The 20,118-nt window shown below is 40.6% G+C and overlaps 1 protein-coding gene across 2 annotated transcripts in view; it reads right to left on the bottom strand.

The window, feature by feature from the left end:
• Positions 1–20,118, bottom strand: part of dnc (phosphodiesterase dunce) — a 234,198-nt gene that overhangs the window by 154,155 nt on the left and 59,925 nt on the right. The window lies entirely within an intron of this gene.

Below are 20,118 nucleotides of genomic sequence, written 5' to 3'. Positions count from 1 at the left end.
TCACAGATAATGAAACACACGGCGGCGGGCGTGGGAGGCGAGATTAAAGGTGCGAGAGTAATAAACGTCGCCGTTTTTCACCGGGATAAAGATCAAACTGAATTGCAGGCGAAAGGAGAAAGAGATGGAGCGCTTTTCGAGTAAAAAGTTTCTACCAGTACGAGCCATTTTGGTACAAAACTTTCCGCAACGCACTCAGTAGAAAGATCCTGGGTGAAAGATTCTATTATGCGGCGCCCTCGAAAGAAAATCGGGAACTGAATGCAGATAAAACGGAGCTCATCTATACTTTACTGCAAGTATTGGAAGATGCGCAAATAGAAAGAGGGATTTTCGCAACATTTGAATGCCTAGAAATAAGTCTGGGGGCACTAATACGTCTTGGCATATTTGCCGTCCGCTTTCGAAGGAATTGCTCCATCGTGAGCGAATCTGTCGGCACGCAAAGAAATATCAGTTGGTTGTGGAAAAGGTGTTTGGCTTCAAGCCCTCCTCAAACACACATTTGTGGTGCGAAGAGTTGCAAAATGCTGGATGAGATTCAGGTGGAGCTCGTCTATTTGTGATCCTATTTCAAAGTCTGAAAATATCTTTAACTCAATACTAGCACCCTGTTCATACTTGAGACCTTTTGCACACGAAGAAGCATGTTCACTTGGACTTTTTTTAACAAGCACTTTTCATATCTTCAAAGAAATACGCCTGTATCTTAGAATATAAAGGATATTACTCATCAAATACAACTTTTTAAACTGATGAAATAAAACGTTTTTATACACTTCTCGTTAACAATTGGAGAAGGAACCAAAGTAAAAATTTAAATAACTTGATTACGCTCTTTATCACTGTAAGATTCAATGTTGACACCAAACATAATGTGTGATGCTAAGGTTTAAGTTTACTATTCTCTTTCATTTTGTCGATGTTGGAGGGGTTGCAAAGCACCCAAAGTACCCAAAACATCAAAAATCCCACTGTAACATGCATTGACAATAATAAAGAACTGCTTTATGGAATTGATGAACAAAAAAGAGGTATTTGCCTTGAGTTTTTATTTTCTTGGTGCGTGTACATATATTGCAATTTTCCCCCGATAAAAGCTGTATGAATGGTAAGCTCGTTTTCAGCCATTCAAGTGCGTCTTTGCGGTGGTACACAGAGGACACATCATCATTCTCGCTGGTGACAACCGGGGAGAGAAGAGGCGATTCGATATGATTTACTCGAGGCCAAGTGGACAGAGTCCCGGTGACTGCTCCGATTAATGGTGACACTCTCGCTCGGTCGCACTGGGAGCGAGTTAAATTCGGTTTCGGAACGCGCATACCTGCTCGCATGAATCATGCGTGGCCGAAATAGCCAGCGAGTGTCGCAGCGAGCGTCTCTCATTCATAAAACCGACAGCCGCCGCCCAATTAAACCGACCGAAATGGTCAGCACATATCACGCGACCACGCGTTCGGGACATGGTCCCGGTGTGTTGATATTTTGTGCACCATCAATCTTTATTTGTGCAGCACCTGCTACGCGGGCGGCATGAAACGAAAGCCAACAGTCCAAAGATGAATCTAAAAACAATTTTTTACAGAGCATAAAAAGTATTAAAATCCGATTCTGACAATGAGTCAAAATTAATTATTAAATGTTTGGGGAATGTAATTGCGATCTATTCTGGCTGCACAGTTTGCATCTGCCATGTCTTTCATTCCGGATTTAAGAGATCCGCCAAAGCAGCCCGAATAGCTCCTCGCTTGCTCCATTCCAGCAAAAAAGGCAATTTAGCTTCACATAGCGGATGTCTAGTGTTTCAACCCAAAGCGCACGATGGGTCTTTCAGAGGAATGAGCTCATTTACGAAATGAGCACAGGAACGCAGAGTTTTTGAACTGGGTTACGAGAAAAGGTTCATTCTGTAAAGGAAAGATAAAATAATTTAACGACCATGCCATCTAACAAGCAGGAAATATTTTAAATTTGGCAGGTGAGTTACCCTTGGTTGGCAAATTGAATTTAAAGAAGCAACATTTTTCCTACGCCCGGAGAGCAGGGGTTTAGGCGTTGTTGGTACAGGAGACGTGGGTGGTTTTGCACGCAAACGGCCGCCGCATCATTAAACCGCTTAACGGGCGTAAACTCCAGCAGAAGAAGTTGCAAGCTCTCGGCGGCTCGCTGGGAAGTGAAAGTGTTGCAGAATAAGTACTAACGGTTGGTATTTTTGCACGCACCCCATGGAAAATGAGCAAAAAATGATGGCGTTCGGGTAGAGATTACACGGTGGCAAGCGCATTACTCGCAATTTAATGCGGATTTTGCACAACGAAGACGCCGCTCTTTTTTAATAATTTTGTGCCGCTGACGCTGGGAAAAATCCAAACTTCTTTTTTATTGCCAGCACAGCAGCACATCACCAGATAAGATGAATTCAAAATTTAAAGTTGGTCCCACAAAAGTTTAGATGAGAAAATATTTCAAAAAGCAAACGGACACATTAAAAATATAACTGACTTTTCAGCATAGAAATATTTTTTCTTGAAGAAATTCAGTTTTAATTAAATGTAGAGCAAAGTTTTTCTGTCCCATTATTTTCTACACCCGCCTGAAGGAAAACAAATCCGCCTTTAGCTTTCCGCTTAATATATAGCATCCAACTGTCATCATTATACAGGGTGAATGGAAAAGCGCTTGAAAGCCGTTTCAGGTCGATACACTCGGCACAGACGATGCAAATGCACGGAAAAAAGAGACACGTGGGGGTGCGAGATAATGTACTCGCAGGACGCTCCCGCCATCATCCCATTAAACCCAATTAATTTTCTATGCACTCTGGAGGGCGGTTTCGGCGAAATAAATGAAAAATCAGAGCGCGAGCAACCACACGAGGCACAATAATCAAGAGCTGAGTGCTCGCGATCGATCCCTGTGGCCCGGTATAAATTCTCATTTGTCGGCGTCGTCCGAGCTGCAGCTCATTTGTTTTTTCACTTTCCTCAGTGGCCGCCGCCGGTGGACAACAGGAACAACAACAGGGAGCAATCGATAGTGGCGGGCAAAAAAGCGGAATACACACACGCACCACTCTTGTTTTTAATGAATAATTGATGTTGTGAAAAGTGTAAACGCGTGAGATTCACTTTCCTGTTTGCCTTTCCCTTCCTTCCTTTTTAATGCTCGTCAGCGCCTGTGCAAGGAACTAAAACCAACAAATTCGCCAAAATATCAACAAGCGCCATCAAAATTGGACGCAAGCCAGGCGTTTTTGTTTGTTTTGGTCGTCAGAGTGATTGATTGCATCGGCGTGTTTTAGCAGGCAATTATACTCAGTTATCTAGTAATTTCATTAAATATTCATCGATGATTTTGAAACAAAATATCACTCTGCAAATGATTTCAGCAATACAGTTTATTTTGTACCGTGAAATAATTTTTATGGGTTTCATTGACGTGAACGCGCAAAATACTTTGCGGATAAAAACGGAAAAATGTTTATTAATTGAGGTATCAGTCGTGTAATTTTAGGCTGCTGCTGGATGAACTAATTTTAGCCGAATTTTTGCCGGTGGCTGACAAAATTATTTAGATTTTTTCCACTTTTTGACAGGTGGCTGGCATGGTGGCACAAATTTGGCCGAATTCGCGATTTAAAATTTGCCAGCAAGCGCGGTGCAGCGCGGCTGGCTGATATCTCACCTGTATAGTTTGAAATGCGTGAAATTTATCGACTTGTGTTGGAAATTTCTTCTCACTTATTAGTTTCAAAACTAATCTTTATTATCGTTCTGCAACGCAAACTCTCTTATTATGCTTCCGCAAGAATTGGGAGAGCGATGTACAAAAACCGATCAACTAGATATTGCTAAACCAATCACATTTCCAAAATTTCTGCTTGTTGACTGTGACAGCGAGCAAGAAGATGATGGTTCCTCTGCTCGCAGTTGTCTTTCAATCTTTCGTCAGAGAAGTCTCTTTGCATTATTGACATTCCATGGCCCAAGCACACAAACTTACAGACAGCACAAAAACACGTAAAAATGAGACGCGTCTTCAAACTCCCCCTTCATTCTTCCTCTTTTTTGTTTGGGGAAGTGAGAAAAATAAGAATACTTCCGTTCTCTTCTCTGCTGTTTTTCCATTTCACGTACGAATGAAGAGCAATGTAGTGGGGGTTTCCGCGAAACCAAAAGGTTTCAACTCTCTGCATCCATTAAGAATAGAAAAAAAATGAAGGATTACATTTTTTTTCTCGGAATGAAATTTGCATGAAGTTTCAATTAAAATGAAATAAAATTTGTTCAATGAAAGGACACCCCACTCCCAAAAGAGAGAACAAAATAATGAACCTATTGTTTCTGATAGCAAATCCTGTGAGACCGAGAGATTTGATTACTTTGCGCACAATTAACGAGCCTTGTGACAGCAGGTTCCGGCGCAGCGACAATATCCGCAATAGGGAGCCCAATCAGTCGGGCTGCGAATTGACAAATGGAGCACGGCTGCAGCAGTCAGTCTCTAAGCCCCTGCGGAGTTATGCAGCCTGCACAACATAGCCAAACCCACTCCCACCCAGCTCTCCCATCGCGATTCTGGGGATCAATATGTGTATTACACTCACACAGACACACTTCGCCGCGGTCCGATATGCACCCCGTTGGACCGGAGGGCGGGCAGGGTGCACACTTACACACACAGACACTAACCGCCCACCCAACAGCACCCTTTCAGCTGTGCCAAGCCTCATGCAGTCTGCCCCGTTTTCTCTTTGCTCCATCCTCACCCGTTTTCAGATACAGGGGCATCGTGATCGATATTTTAAATGAGCACGCGGTTCAAACGTTTCCTCGTCCTTTGAACCGTCAATATGAGAGTGCAAAAATATGATTTCAAGGAAGCATTCAAACCTTTGTCAAAACTTGTGCAATCTAAAACAATACACATATATTATTTCAACAGGAAGCCATTACAGTAATGAATTGCTGAAAAAAACTTTCATTCACACTTCTGTGGGATTTGAAGTTTTTGCTTTCAAATTCATGATAATAGGTGGTGCGCCAACTGCGCAAGAGTGCATGGAAAGGAATAAAAGGCAGTAGAGTTCCATTCCAATATGCGCGTTTCAAGATACAAGCCATACATCGGCTACAAGTTGAATAATTCAAATACTTGGTAATAATTAGTGTTGTAACAATATTGTTGATTTAAAGTTTCCTGTACATACTTATCATTTCCATTTTTACATTTTTAAAACAACTCTGACTTATCAATTACACCGCTAGTGAAACCTCATAAAAGGAATATTCATCCAAAAGATGAGTGAAATGGTTCTACTTTAGAACGATTTCTAAGCAAGCTAAAACCAAATGAATGAGAATGAATCGCAAGTTCACGACCCTCATGCTCCACTATGGAGGATTTTCAGTCCTCAAAGTTTAAACGATGAAAAAGAGCACACCACAAGCATCACTGCACCCAGTGAAAATGGTTGTGAGGCTGCTATATCCCTAATCGACCAGCCCGATTTTCCATAGATCCGCGCCAGGCACATAAATTTGAAAGTCAAAATTCCTCCAGCGGGGAAAGCTGCACAATCCCGGCGGCGACGAGTGTCATAATACATCATCGTAAAAACCGCACCTACCCCCAACCCTAGCACCGAATTCAAAATCACTACGTGTGGCAAATCACGTCCCATGGTATTTTCCGTGCGTTCTTTTCTCGCTTTTAGTGTGAAAAGTTGCCAGAAACCCCCCTATTGAGTCTCCTGCGAGCCCGTTGCCAATTTAACTTGATTACACGTCAGTGCGAAGCTCGTGTCGCAGTTGTTTCGTTTGCACCCGCGGATGTGCTTTTGTAACGCAAACTTTACCGCCGTTCGCACCACTCTTTGCTCTGACTCGCTCGAATGCAGATTTGCGACGTTGAAATTTATTTCTGACGTACCTCTCTAACACCCTCATTTGCAACTCGCAGTTTGTTCTGTTGCTTACCTGAAAGCAGACAAAAATAAACTTATGAGATGGTATAAATTTCTTCACAACAAGATTAACCGCACTGTAAATTTAATCAAAATTCTACTCAGAAGATTTTTCTATGGCTACCAATGAAGCCAGCGTGTGATTTTCGACTTTCTTGGCAATTTATCACTTTTAACAACTCATTCCTTATTTTACTGCAAATAAGTGAAGCCATTGTAAATTATATCTCAAGTTGACTTCCTTATTTGGTCTTTTACTCTAATAGTTAATCCTAAAATTTTAAATTCCAAAATAGTCTCAAGATTTGTAGAAGACAGTAAGAAAATATTGTAAATGCGATTCACACTTGCAATAGTTACCAGCTGACAAACGCAGTGTCAACAATAAGAGGCAAGATTTACTTGTAAGTGCTGTGATATTGATTGCACAGTTTACAGCGTAGTTAAAAAGAAATGGCCCATGAGTAGGATTTATTTTTAGATGCCTCTTCAGCATTGGACACTTATACTGACTTGCAAAGCTTCTTAGATGCGCAGTTCTTGAGCTAAGGTAAAAATAAATACAGTTTTCATAGCAATGACAAATGGTATATATTTTATTCATCTGAGTATCTACCCTTATATAAAAATTTATGATAAACTCAATGTATTTTGAAAAAACTGAGTAAAGAATAGAAACATGAAATTAGAGAAGAATGAGCAATTGTGCAGTTTTAACAGCTTTCGTCAAAAAGAAAAGATCCGTCTCAGAGGAAAGTGAAATTTGTCTAGATTTTCTAAAAATTTACAGCAAATTCAAAATCAAAGCTGTCAAAAATTATCTCTTTTCATAACCACAAAAAACATGCTCTTTATCGGGCTAAAATTTGGCCTGGCAGCTGATGGCGGTTGGCACGAGCTCATGCAAAGCAAACAATTATGCTTTTGCGTCTCTCAGCGCCTTTTGTTGCAGCAAAGGCTCGGTGTGATTTTATGGTTTGTTTACCGAGAATACAAGTTTTCCCATCCTCTCTCTGCAATGTGTGGCGAGCAGAGCAAGCAAGCAACGCTGCTTTTATCTTTTTTAAACTAAATGTATATAAAATTATCTGCGAGAGTCGTGCATGCAAGCTCGACAACTGCGTCTGTTCCGCCTCAATGAAACTCATTAGTATTATGGCTATTTATTTGCCGCTGCCGGCGGTGATAAGCACCCACGACCACCGGAGCCGAGAAATTGCTCCGCGGGACGCCAGAGCCGTCGCCGCAGGCCCCTTAATTGCACGCTACTTTTGCCGCAATCTCGGCAAAACACGCTCTCTTGGGCAAAAGTGAACGCAATCTGATATTTTTGACCGCCAGCAGATCTCTGCTCATGCTTTTCCAGGGAGCGGATGCGGAAGCACACAGCCTGGCTTATCGAGAAAAACGCACTGCTCTGGATTTTTTACCAAACAGAAAGATTGATGAATGTAAGGGTTGAAATGGCCCTCTCGACGGATGCAATCTAAAACTAGAGAACGCAGCCGCTCGTATAGTAATGGACTAAAGCCATTATATAGGAATTAGCACGGTTGAAACTAGAAATAAGAAAGTGGAAATTCAATCTTTAGATTGTTAATTCCCTCAAGAACTAATATTTGAAGGAGTTATATTAAAAACATGATTTACTAATTTAACATGCATGCCCCTCTATTTCTTTTAATTTGCAATTTCATAATGACCAATGGCATAGGGCTTCATTGTAAATTAAAATTCATATTTCAAACTTAAACCGTATGTGACAGATAAGGTTATGGTAACTAAGTCTCCAGATACTTAAAAAAATAATTTAGTCTTAAAGTATCGTTGATATATTATGTAATTTTCGTGACTTCCTGTGCAGTATAGATTATTTGAGCTTCTATATAGAATCAATAAATATCCTAATTTTAGGTGATTAAAAGTTCATATTACATGCAAGGATGCAGTAACAATTTAAAGGAAACAAGTATATTTTTTATACATTATGATGTACTTTGACCGTCCTTAATAATGAAAAAATATTAAATCAACCGAAAATGCCCCGAGAGAATATACCATTTTAGAGTGTGGTTCCTTGGTTAATGTCTTTCCTACACGAGTTGCACGTGAACATGAACAATAACAATGATAGAAGCAAACTTATGACACAATAAATTGTTCTTTAGTAACCTGGCCGATGGATTCGATTAGAGCAACCAAAACAAACCGTTTTGATTGCCATTTCAATCAGTGGGGCTGCGAGGATAATGAAAGTTAAAAGCCATCAAGCGGGGTCCTTGGCTGGCACGATCAAAACAAGCAGACTTGCTTTCGGCCTGCGATATCGCCTCGGTAGCGCAATCCAATTAAGCGCTTAATTACTTTTACGAGGCTGGCTTCGATTAGCGAATGGCACATCGAAAGAGCATTCGATTAATCCGTTTCGGTCCATATTTGAATGCGAGAGCGCAGCGCGAGCGATCACGTGTGGGAATTCACACGCGGCCACCTGCCCGCGCGTGCACTTGGGACATGGCTGAAATCAAAATTCCTCGCACATTCGCAGCCGTTGATAGAATGTGTCGCGCGTATTAAAAGTTTTTTCGTGTTTGGTTTTTGTCGGGAGCCTTCTCTCATCTGCAGTGTTGGCACGAATTTCGACCGAAAAGGAAATTTGTCTATCAGTTTGCGCAGCACATAGTCGCAGCAGACGCAACGGCCAGACGAACCCTTCTCATTCTCATTTTCTGAACGAGAAAATATTTATATACGAAGTTATCCTTCGATGCGTGATGAGAAAGTACGGTCTCAGCGAATAAAGTCTGAAAAGGTGCGGTCAAATCGAACTTTGGGATTTTGATTCTATTTTCAATATCTTTGGCTGCGACTTCTTTGAATCATCGGATTGCGAAATGAACACACAGTCGCGGAAAATCTATATATATTTTTCTAATGATGCTGTGCGGCTGGTTCCAGTTAATTTAAAAATGGGAATATTATTTTAATTGGATGGATTTCGCGAGTTGTTTGATTATTTTCTCCATTGCAGATATTTAACTGAAAAAGTAGATATAATTCCAATAATTTTTTATTTGCAAGAATGATAGAAATGTTTTCTCAGATTTACTTCTCCTTTAACCCAAATCCAAACATTGCTTGCTCTAAATGTTTAACCAATTTGTCCGCCCACAATAATGCTCTCCATGCCGTTTGTCCCTTGATCAGGGAAGAGGCCGCTATTCGAGATTGACTCCTAAAATCATCTAATTTTGCCCGAGACGTGTGCACTCCCCAGAGAAGGATTCGCGCAGCTTTGAAATAAACCTATTGAGCTAGAGCCGACTACCGAGAGCTGAACGTCGATTTATGTTTGTGCGCGCCTTTTTGCCTCTGACCTTGGAATAAGCGATTCCTTTCCCGTGCAATATTCCTCTTCTTCCAAGTCGAACGCGCAGAAGACTCCAATTTGCGCCGACAATAAATGAAACATTGCCGACTCGAGCGAGTAGCTTGCGTATCTCATCACTCGCATTGTATTTGCTCGACGGCTGTGATGCTAAATGGAACGGCAGAAGACTCAACACTGCGAAATGTTTATGTGTATTCGAGCAGAAGAAAAAGAGGATGGCATCGGAGAAAATCAAAATGAAAAATATGACACTAGTAATATGGACCCTACTTATATAAAAATAAATAAGTATTGTTTCTCGAATTTCCATTACATTTACCAATTAAGAGGCGCTATTTCAAAAATCAATTGAGGATTTATTTTGTAATTAATGGAATGGGTTTTTGATCGGTATACAAAGGAATTTTAACTCCTGTAACACGTTGAAACAAAATATTATTTGGGAAAAAATGAAAAGATTTCTCCCCATGAACACTAAAAACTGATTTTCGAATTTTTTTCTGAAACGAGCGAAAAAATAATGTCTAGAATTATATATTTAATGGTCCTTAATAACCTGTCGAAGAGAGCTTTTATATTTTCAAAAGATGCAATCTTCTTAATTTTCGGAGCCCCCAGAGGAAACTTATCACACTCCAATCTCTCCTTTCGGACTGTTATATTTTGAATTTCACTCTCACATGCGTTTTCTAGAAAACGCAAGATAAGTGTATTTGATAAAAGCAGCTTAACTTGTATGCAGTCTGTGACGCAAATAGAGCTTTTTGCCAGGTGATAGCGGGCGAGTTGCGTGCCGCTAGGTGCTGCGCTGCTATGTGTGCATGTTTAATGCTCCATATTCTTAATTACCTCGGCGTCCGCCTAAGGCACGCAATAAGAATGGTGCAAATTCAATAATGATGCTTTGTGGGGATGCATCACGGACATGCTGTCGACTTACGAAACGACAGGAAAGTAGGGCGATAATGGTATATCCTTCATGCAAAATTAATACTGTGCGGGACGAAATGCGTCAGTCATGACCGTCTCTAGGGATATCGCCGAGAGGAAGCCACCCGAGAAATGCAAAGCAAAGGGAAGTGAAATAGCATGCCAAGGATGATTTCGCCTTGACTAGAGCAGTTTAATGTTTTCTCTTTGGATATTCAGGTCAATCGCGTTGCTCATTTCCTAGTTGAACTCTACCAAATAAAGGATTGTTGAGGGTTATGATTAACACTTTGGATTTAATTACAAAATGTATATTTCATCTCTTTCGAGATGGGCGACCTCCTGACAGCGATCAACTCCCAAAAACTCCATTTCCCAACAAAACTCTGTTTGCCAACAACATCGCGAACAAATAACATGGGCGCACGGGCCTCATAGGAGGAAGCCTTGTCCAGAAATGGACCAGCTCGAGTTTGTGCCCCCGCACCGCGATTCCTTTTAATTGAAACGCTAGACATTAGTTAATTGTGAAATTAATTCAAGCATGCTAGAAAGGAGCAAACCAGCAAGTTAGCTTTTGCAAACCTCCCTATGAACTCGTCATTGCAATGCAAAGGGAGTCAAAATTAGGCATATCAGCCTGCACTCGACATCCAAACATCGCTCAGATTCTCACATTGTAACGTGCACGCAAATCATGTGCTTATAACAATGCAAGCCAACTTCTTGGAGAGACATTATAAAAATAAACTTAAGCTCATCAATGAATAAATGGAGCTACCGTTGCGACAATTGGTTCATATCCTCAAAGTTTTTGGCCAATATTTACCAAGAAGAAATGATAAAAAGCAGTTAAGTAGTCGTTGGAAGCCTGAGATGTGCATTACTTTTCTTTACAAACCGCTGCTAAGGGCTTTCAACTTGTCACAGCTTCTCATCCAGCTCATTCTTTCCCTTCCCGAGGGTCCAAAAAGTGAGTGGAATATTAAAGTGTGCTCGTCCGCCCACCTCTCGCAAGCCCTCATTAAATTCATTTCGCCCTCCCTTTATATGTGCGCGCGAGCATCCTTAACCGAATTAGTCTTGTTCTTGTGTAAAGCGCGCACCGGGCGGTGGCTCTTTTAATTCCCAACGACAAATGAGCAGACAAGCCGACCACCAACACTCGTCTATTAGCAAAGAAATCTGTGAAAAGAGTCGAGCGCAGCCCGGAAATTCAAACCACACGAACGTCCAAGTCAAAAGGAGGCTTACCGTTAAATACGTAAATTCCTGGAAACCATAGCTTTGTGTTTTTCAATGACTATTATTAATTATTTTTTAGAAGGTATTAGACAAATTTACAGACGATTCTAATTTTTTTTTTTGCTCTTTTTATCCCTGTCCGAGGACCGGAGGACCGGGAAGGGCGCGCACTGCACTAGCACGAATACTGAAACCCGGGTCCCAATAACACCGCGAACGGATAACATGGGCGCACCAGGCCGCACAGGGACCCAGCCCACTCAAGGGCCACTTGCCTCCGCACCGAGGACTGCATTGAAACGCTAAACATTCGTCCCGTGAAGCCAAATCACGCATGCTGGAAAGGTGCAAACCAGCAAGTAGCGAGTCGGCGCCGGTGCGCCTCCCAGCCCGTTGAGCAATTTGAGCAATTCGAGTCACTAAACTAACCACTTTTTGCCATTTCTGACATTGGGTAGCCAGTATTAGATCTCCGAACTGCTCAAATACCTCTCATTGCTCTGACACTCCTGAGAGTGCCTTAACAATGCGAGCCAACGGGCTGGTTTTAATTTAAAACACAAGGCGTATATAAACAAAGATTGATTGGTATAGAAATAGTTTTATAGTATTTCAAACCTTTAAGGTCTTAATTTTTAAGTAAGACATCCAAAATTAAAAGGAAAAATAAATATATAATGGATACACGTTGCTATTAGTATGAATGTTCAATATAATAATTCAAAAATAACCATGCAGAAAAGGAAAGACACCCATGATTTGATTGCATTTAAATAAATTAATCTCCCAATAAAAAGTGGTGGTCAAAAAAGTTGAGCCAAAAACTTTCATCAAATTCCCCTTCGCTAGACTGAAACGAGTTCCATTTGTGCGAATTACTTCCATTCAATTGCCCTATTCAAGCTGAGAGAGTGGCTCAGAGAGGAAATTAGTGGGCGCACCCTCTCGAGGGTTGGTTGCATATTTCACCCCGGCTAACAGGTAAAGAGAGAACGATTCGTGGCAACTGGAAATTCGAGCCGACGACTCGGCATCGTGCCAAAAATCACTGTTTTCTGCGGCTAATTAATTCTGCGCCAGAGTGTAATGCATCCACGCTCCTCTGGGGCTAATTTTAATTTTATGTGACCTCATGGACGGGCTAGAAAAATTTTCACTTGGCACTACATATCCAAGCTAATGGCCTAAATCTATCCGTGATCATTATTCATAATTCTTGACCTTCAGTGACACTCTTAGATGGTGCCAGAAATATATTTAATGATCATTAAAATAAGCTGGAGTGTTTATTTGATTCAAATTCATGGACCAAGTAAGATGCTAGGCTATATATATGACTGCTTCTCAAGTGTATGGATGATTTGAAATAAATTTCAATTTCTCAGAAACAAAAATGTTAAAGCTTTTCCTGCCAACGCAAGCAGTAACTGAACGAAAACACTTCAGAATACGTTTGAAGTGTACATTTTAGGATTAGGTTTTAAAAAGAATTGAACTTGTTTAGTTCTAATTTTAACACATAAGCTTTTGTAGATAGGTTGATGGATGAAGAAGTCTGTAAAATGATTCAGTTTTCTGATCTGTTTATTGTCATAATTTGTCAGTACATTCATATTATTAATTAAGGTATATCGAAGGTATAGTATTAAGGGTGTTATGGATCAAAACGTTCAAAATAATAATATCTTTATACGATGATTGTACATTTTAACGGTCTCATCCATATTAGGAAATCAAAATGTATTTTACTGTTTCTTGGGTTTTATTAAAAACGCTGCAAAAACCATTAAAATCACGTTAAATTGCTCCACATAATTCTTATATCTATATACACTGCTGGTAAGCTCAAATGCGAGGTTTGACAAGGCTCAAAATAGACGGAATAATATCCCAATATAGTACTGCTGCAGTTAGTGACAGCAACACTTTTGATTCAAGTATACATATTCTAACTTGGATACCGTATGAGGTACAATACAAAGTTGATCTACTAAAATGTTGCACAGAAAACTAAGGGAAAAATATTTTCTACGCTAGTTAAAATTTATTTAGGATAGTAAAAAAAAATTCAGCAGATATAAATTGAAACTTTGTTTCACAAACTGAAAACATTGCATCTCATTACTATCCAGAGCCAAAACTGGGATTTCTTTCCAATCGAGCAAACCAGAGTGATATGAGATTTTTGTGCAGCAGATACGGTGACAGTTCTCAAGCTTTTCCTTCTCATATTTCGTCGCAAACTAACTTCGAAGGCCGCAAATATACATCACGCCGTGTGTCATCGCTAGGCGGGCGAGAAGAGCGCAAAAACACGCAAAATTTATCGGCACAAGTTTTGTTCGCTATTGCTTTCAGAACTTCTTTTGACCCGCGCGAATTTAAGGGGGCTCCTCTGCCTTTGTTATAAATGGCGCGGCCATAATTCTGACACAGTAACATATTACACGACGCAGTTCGCTAGCAGTCATTATGGAAATGAGCAAGGTGGCAAATTGACTGCGCGAGTGCTGCTGATGTGGTGTATATGTACATATATAACGCTGGATTATGCGTGCGTTTCGCTTTTTGCCGACGGCGCTCCGATAAACATTCATCTCGTTACAAACGACGCCTCTATCAAAGTCGAACTCGATCGCAGGCTTATCAATCTCGCTATTATTCGCTGCAGCAAGTAAAAACCCAGCTACAGCTGGCGTCGCGTTGAATGAAAGCAGCAAAACATCAACAATAAATTGATTTATCCTCGGTTTTCACTAACAATCCCTCATGATTGGAACTGAGATTGAATTTAGCCAACACAAGAAATGTACTTTAGATGCGGGAAATTTCAAATTTAAAAAAATAATCTCTGACAAGAACTCTTTCAAACTAGTATTTAAAGTTGACCGCAACAAACGCGAACCGTGTTGCCAATCACGGAAACACGGACTGTTAGGAATAATTTAACAGGCTAACACGAATTCTCACGTGTTGCCAATTATAATGTCGCGCGCCTGTGAATCGGCTGTAAAATGAACGAAAATCGTCGGCTGGACGGCGGCCAAGGTGCGTGTGTGATGATTTTTTTCCAACTCAAAAGTCTTTGAAGTTTACACTGCATTGGGATGGCGGAATCCGTTGGAGGAACAGGCGCAAGTTTATCGACTCTTGGAAACAGTTACAGCGCTCTCCTCGCAAGGAAAATAAACGGCAGTGAGAGAGAGTCAAAAACAATATCGTCCATGTCCTTAGGCCGAAGTTTATTTGAAAAAGCAGCCTGAGGAATCGGAAATTGACGCAAAAGTGGGCGGCGAAGCATCAACAACAGAGGCGTGAGAAAAGAGAGTTAGTGTCTGATGTCTACAAAAATAAGCATCGAAAGATAAATTCAGAGGAGCAGCCACTGACACTGTTTCAATGCTGAGCAGAAATTTGTCCATTTTTAGAACCCAATTAAAAAAGATTAGCGTCACAACTGCCCGACAGGCAAGTGAATTTGTTTAGGTATGCCTACTTTCAAGGTAGAGTAGTATTTGAAAACGCAGCAGGATATTTAAAACTTGTATGTTTGCAGACTAGCCACCTGATAAGATATGCCACAAACGACAAGTTACACAATAAAGAGGAAAAGAAAATTAGAAGTCCCTACTTTTTCTAACCGTTGTAAGAACCATAATTGTATTTAATGTAATTGTGGTAACCCACTGGTTCCTGCGCGCTGACGGTCGTGAGGAGATTAAAAATCTTGCTTTTAACCATCGTAAAACAAAGCGACCTATTTCTTCGGTGAAATCATTTATAATTTGAAATTAGCTGGTTAATGAATTGAATATGCAAGCAAAAATAATTCTCGTGTAGTTACAAAGTTAACTCATTCAAATTGTTTACGATGAAAATGCAACAACATCTTGTTCTAAGAATGCATTAATACTGCAATTACCAAATGCAAAAATAAAAATTAAATGGATAAATGGAATGTGTTGTTGAATGCCCTAGAAGCTAAAAGTACTAAGAAATGGCACGAGCGTGATTAAAAAAACGGTTTGCATCCTGAGTTGGTTCTTCGGTTGGCTTGCTCTTTAAAGCCCCCAAACCCCTGGCACAAACCAATGGCAGCTGTAAAAAAGGGCCTTGAAGAAACAGAGTGTCAATAAAAGCAACGACGAGTTGCCTGCCACTGTTGTATAGTGTAGCGAGTCGCGCGCTGATGACTCTTTCTTTCTCTCTCTCTCTGGCAGCTTTGTGTTTCATTAGTTTATCTTCCCCTCTCGCGTTCGGCCCGAAATAGTCGTTTGCAGGGCGGCTGACCCAGCAGCCAGCTTCGGACCACCCGCCCCGACGAAAACAATAGTCGGGAAAAAGTGCACATACACACACAAACACACACACACACACGCCGGTTCGGCTGTCGGATTTGGGTGCGGTTTAATGAGAGCCCTTATCGGCCTTTGTCTGCCTGGCCTCGTGTGCTAATGCGATGAAACGCCACACACGACCGGCCACCCTAATCTATATCCGCTTTTAAAGCTGCTGGTCCGCCGAAAATTCGGGAGTTTTGCACTTGGAGCGCGGCCAGCGATCGATTTTTGAGCGCTTCCCGCCGAATTTTTGCGTGCGCCACTTTATTTGGCGCAGATAAGGCGTGTTTGAGCAAAACGTTTTATTGGCCGCGCTTATTTCGCACTTTATGGGCGTGCGAACTGTGCGTCATGAGCGCGAAACTCGTAAATCGCGTTACACGCGAGTGGCAGTATCATTTATGAAGCAACCTTTTCGTGTTCAAATAAACTGTATAATCCCTCCACATGCGACGAGATGAGCTCTCGATTTATGAATATTTGCTCCCATAAATGAATTTCCATTGACTTGAAATTAAACGGGAAGATGGAAGATTCTGGATTTCTTTCTCTTTGTTAAATCCGCTTTTCTTTTCAATATCGACAGAGCTGGTGATTGAATATTGATTTCTTAGCTTAAAAAATTGGCACCCAAACAAACCCCTTCAGTACAAGATCACCCACCATGGTCAAGGGCAAACTTTTCACTGGGCTGCAAGATAGATATTGGTGCTTAGATGTTCCGATATAGCCTAAGGGAGCACGGTAGAAAGCCTGACGCCATGGACCAATTACTTCAAGTGTCACCCAATTAATTAATTTGCTCTCGCCAGCAGCCCACCAACACACAAGTTATGCTCAGGCGAGAAATAATAAAGGCCCGTGCTCCCTCTCTGAATCTCTGAAATCGAGCGTGCACTGAGGGTTAATTCTCACGCAGGATCTGGCGATGCTCTCTGCTTCTGGCAGGAGAACCCACAGCACCAAAGACGACGACGCTCAGCCTCACACGCAGCCCCCGAGACCCGACAATGGAAATAATTAGGCTGAAATATGAAGGCGATTTAGACCGATCCTCAACCGTCAGCGAGGCGTTCTCGTAAATGCAGATGCGCGTCACCGGCTCTAATGGAATGTGGCGTAGAAGTTTCTGTGGGCTTGCGTATTAAGAATAATACTATCTAGAGCGATGAATTTAAGGCAAATCAGAGCTCAATTGAGTAATAGAGTTATTACAACTTGCTCATGAATGTCCAATTAAGAAAGTTGTACCAAAAGGAGATGATGAGTCAAAACGTATTATGGTTTAAATCAAATGTATCAAAATAAAGACAGTCATCTATGAAGCACAATATATTTTGTATACCCATTTGATAAGGGCAATACAATGCAGAAATTTCATCTGGTTTAATAGCAATAAAGATTTGCAAAATTTTATTGGTGTCTCATAAGTATCATCCCTGGAGATAAGAAATATCATATATATGCTCTCTGGTGAGCAGACAAGCAAGCAATTGGCTCTGTCGTCGTAATATTATGCTATTTGTTTGTTTTGAAACCTTGAATCAAAACAAAGATCGTTGCTTGTTTATTTTAGTTCGTGAAACAGCTTGAAGGCGGATTCCAGCTTTCTCTGACGTCAACTGGAGAGGAAAAAATAAAGGAAATCCAACTTGGAAGGCAATTTGGAAACGTATATATGTATTAAAAAAATCAAGAAACTACAGGCATCTATTTTTTAAAGAAAATGAAAACAGAATGTCAGAAATTTTTTTGGAACTGTTCAGGGATGGCAATTAACTCTTTCTAACACAACATAAAAATTAACCAACACTATAGGGAAAACAATGTTTTCTTTTTAATTTATAAGAACTTATTTGAAATTAAGATTTGGTCCCAGCGTTTAGAACTGCTTTTAGCGCACGGAAAATGAATGCTAACGGACCTACTTTGTTAGTACACTTAAACTTGCGTGAGCCAGAGGATTATCAAAACAAACGGCTCCCGGTATTCTTCGAGCATTGACAGCAAGTTTTGGCACACAAAGCGTGAAGGAGTTTCGCGAATCTCGACTAGCGGTCTGCCTACGTGCGCCACCGATCTGTTTGGCTAAATCTCCCACCGAGGTTGAATGTCTCCATTCAGAAGCCTTTATTTGCCTCACTTCGTGTCGTGTGTTAAGTCATCTCATCAATGTTTGCTTATGTAATTATCGCTATTATTTTAACAACAGATGTTCGGAACACTTTGGAATCCCTATTTCAACTTTCTTTTATGTTTTTTTCTGAAAATATCTTCCCTCAGGCGAATCAAACACTCAAGGTTAAAACTGCACGCACTTTATTGCGTTTCACAACGACAACAAATCAGCATGGTGCTAAATGCAGCATCCTATCGGGACGTGCATTCTGATTCCGATCGCAGCGAGATAACCGTTGCAGTCGCTATATTATGCACTCTATGAGCAAATAAATTTGCTGTAGTCTCCCCCACAGGCCCGCTTCCTCTTCAAACGAGACAACAATCAAGCTCTCCAGCTATCTTCATCAACATGCAACACTGTGCACACAAAGTTGTCGCCCGCGACGGCGCATAAATCATATTTATTACACACAGGGCGCACTGGCAGAAATGCTGCTCAGCAGCGACTGACTGTGTGATCGGAATCGCTACGATCGCAAATAAGCCTCTTTCAAAAATACTTTTTGTCCTCTTGCTGACGGGATTACTAAAAGTTAGGCCCTCTTATATGGATCGATTGGCTCCAATGGAACAAAAATTAATATAGCTATGGCCTCCTTTTACATTTTCAAGTTAAGTTGTCGATTTGAAGCGAAATTATTATTCTTTCAACAAGAAAATAGCAATTCTTGTACAAGAGCATTACACGGTTCCAGCACGTTTTGTTCAAGACGGTCGCTTAACATGCTGAAATGAGTCTGTTTTATTGCACAAATATGCTGTGGTCATGCAGACCTGTTTCGAATTCATTGAAGAATGAAAAGTGTGTCTTTGGGCGCTAAAGAAAGTGTCTTGATATCAGAAAATGTCTAATAACAAATCCTAGTTTGAATTTGATATTTGAAAATAAATTTACAAGATACGTTTCAATGCGGTAAAGCCCAACAAAACTAAGCCAGAATTCCTCGATCGCGGCGTGATTCGAGAAAAATGCAGTTTCTGGCAGCGTCTAAATCTATTTGGCAGTAAAAAAGAAGGTGACGAGCGATATGTGGTTATTTTTGACGCCAGTTGCTTGTTGTGCGTGCATTTATCAGATTATCAGCAGTGTGGCAGTGCAAGGGAAGCCAAAGGAGCCATTCTGGGACGACGTTGAGCGAGGGAACGAACAATGCCCATGCTGTGTGTGTACGCTGCCATTGGCACTGAAAACCGGCCGGCCCACGAATCCGAATACAATACGCACACACGGTAGAGGCACACAAAGCGGCGCTAAAATATTTACGCGGCCGACAGCGACGGCGGATGACAAATTTATTAGCACGAAAACGCACTGCTGACGGCTCAAATTGTGTTTGGAAAAGGGCGCCGAATTCAAAAACCAGCACACTGGGAATTAAATTTATTCGCCACACAATGTTTTTGTTGTTTATGCAAACTCCAAAATACCCTGGAGAATCTCAACAAATAGTTGGATTTACTAACCAGTTTAATGTACAAGAAACGGCATGTGTTTATTTAACAACGTGTTCTGTGTATTTTTAATATAGTGTCCACAAATGATATATATACATATATATATATATATATATATAGCACCCTTGTTCAGCCTCTACAGTTTAACACTCCGCATCTTATTTTTTTCTTAAATTAAACCAATGGGGAAATCAAAGAAGAAATAAATACAAACACTTTCATATTAAAAACTAAAATACAAACTGAATGGCTCTATTCTGTGTGTATAATTTTCACTAATAGCTGACAATCCAGATTTAATTTTCTACGCCAGAGTAGAGCAATTCAGTTATTCTTAGATATAACGATTGGGAAATGTTAAATAACTTGATGACATGCATACATCAAGCATAAATTATAAAAGTGGAAATAAAAGTCAGTTAGAATAACGAGGAATGATTTCAGTGCTTCACTGTGAAACATAGTGTCATAAGGCTTCAGCGCAGCTACTCAGTCAAAAGTGTGTTCATTATTGCAAGGATTATAGCGTTTTAAACTACACTTAAATTATAATTCAGTGTTAAAATATTTAACAATAAATATTATTTTCATCATCATGTAGCCATTAT

The sequence above is a fragment of the Cloeon dipterum genome, chromosome 1, assembly GCF_949628265.1.
Source record: "Cloeon dipterum chromosome 1, ieCloDipt1.1, whole genome shotgun sequence".
NCBI classification, from domain to species: domain Eukaryota; kingdom Metazoa; phylum Arthropoda; class Insecta; order Ephemeroptera; family Baetidae; genus Cloeon; species Cloeon dipterum.
Note: the sequence above shows the minus strand (reverse complement) of the source record. Positions and strands in the feature narration are given on the sequence as shown.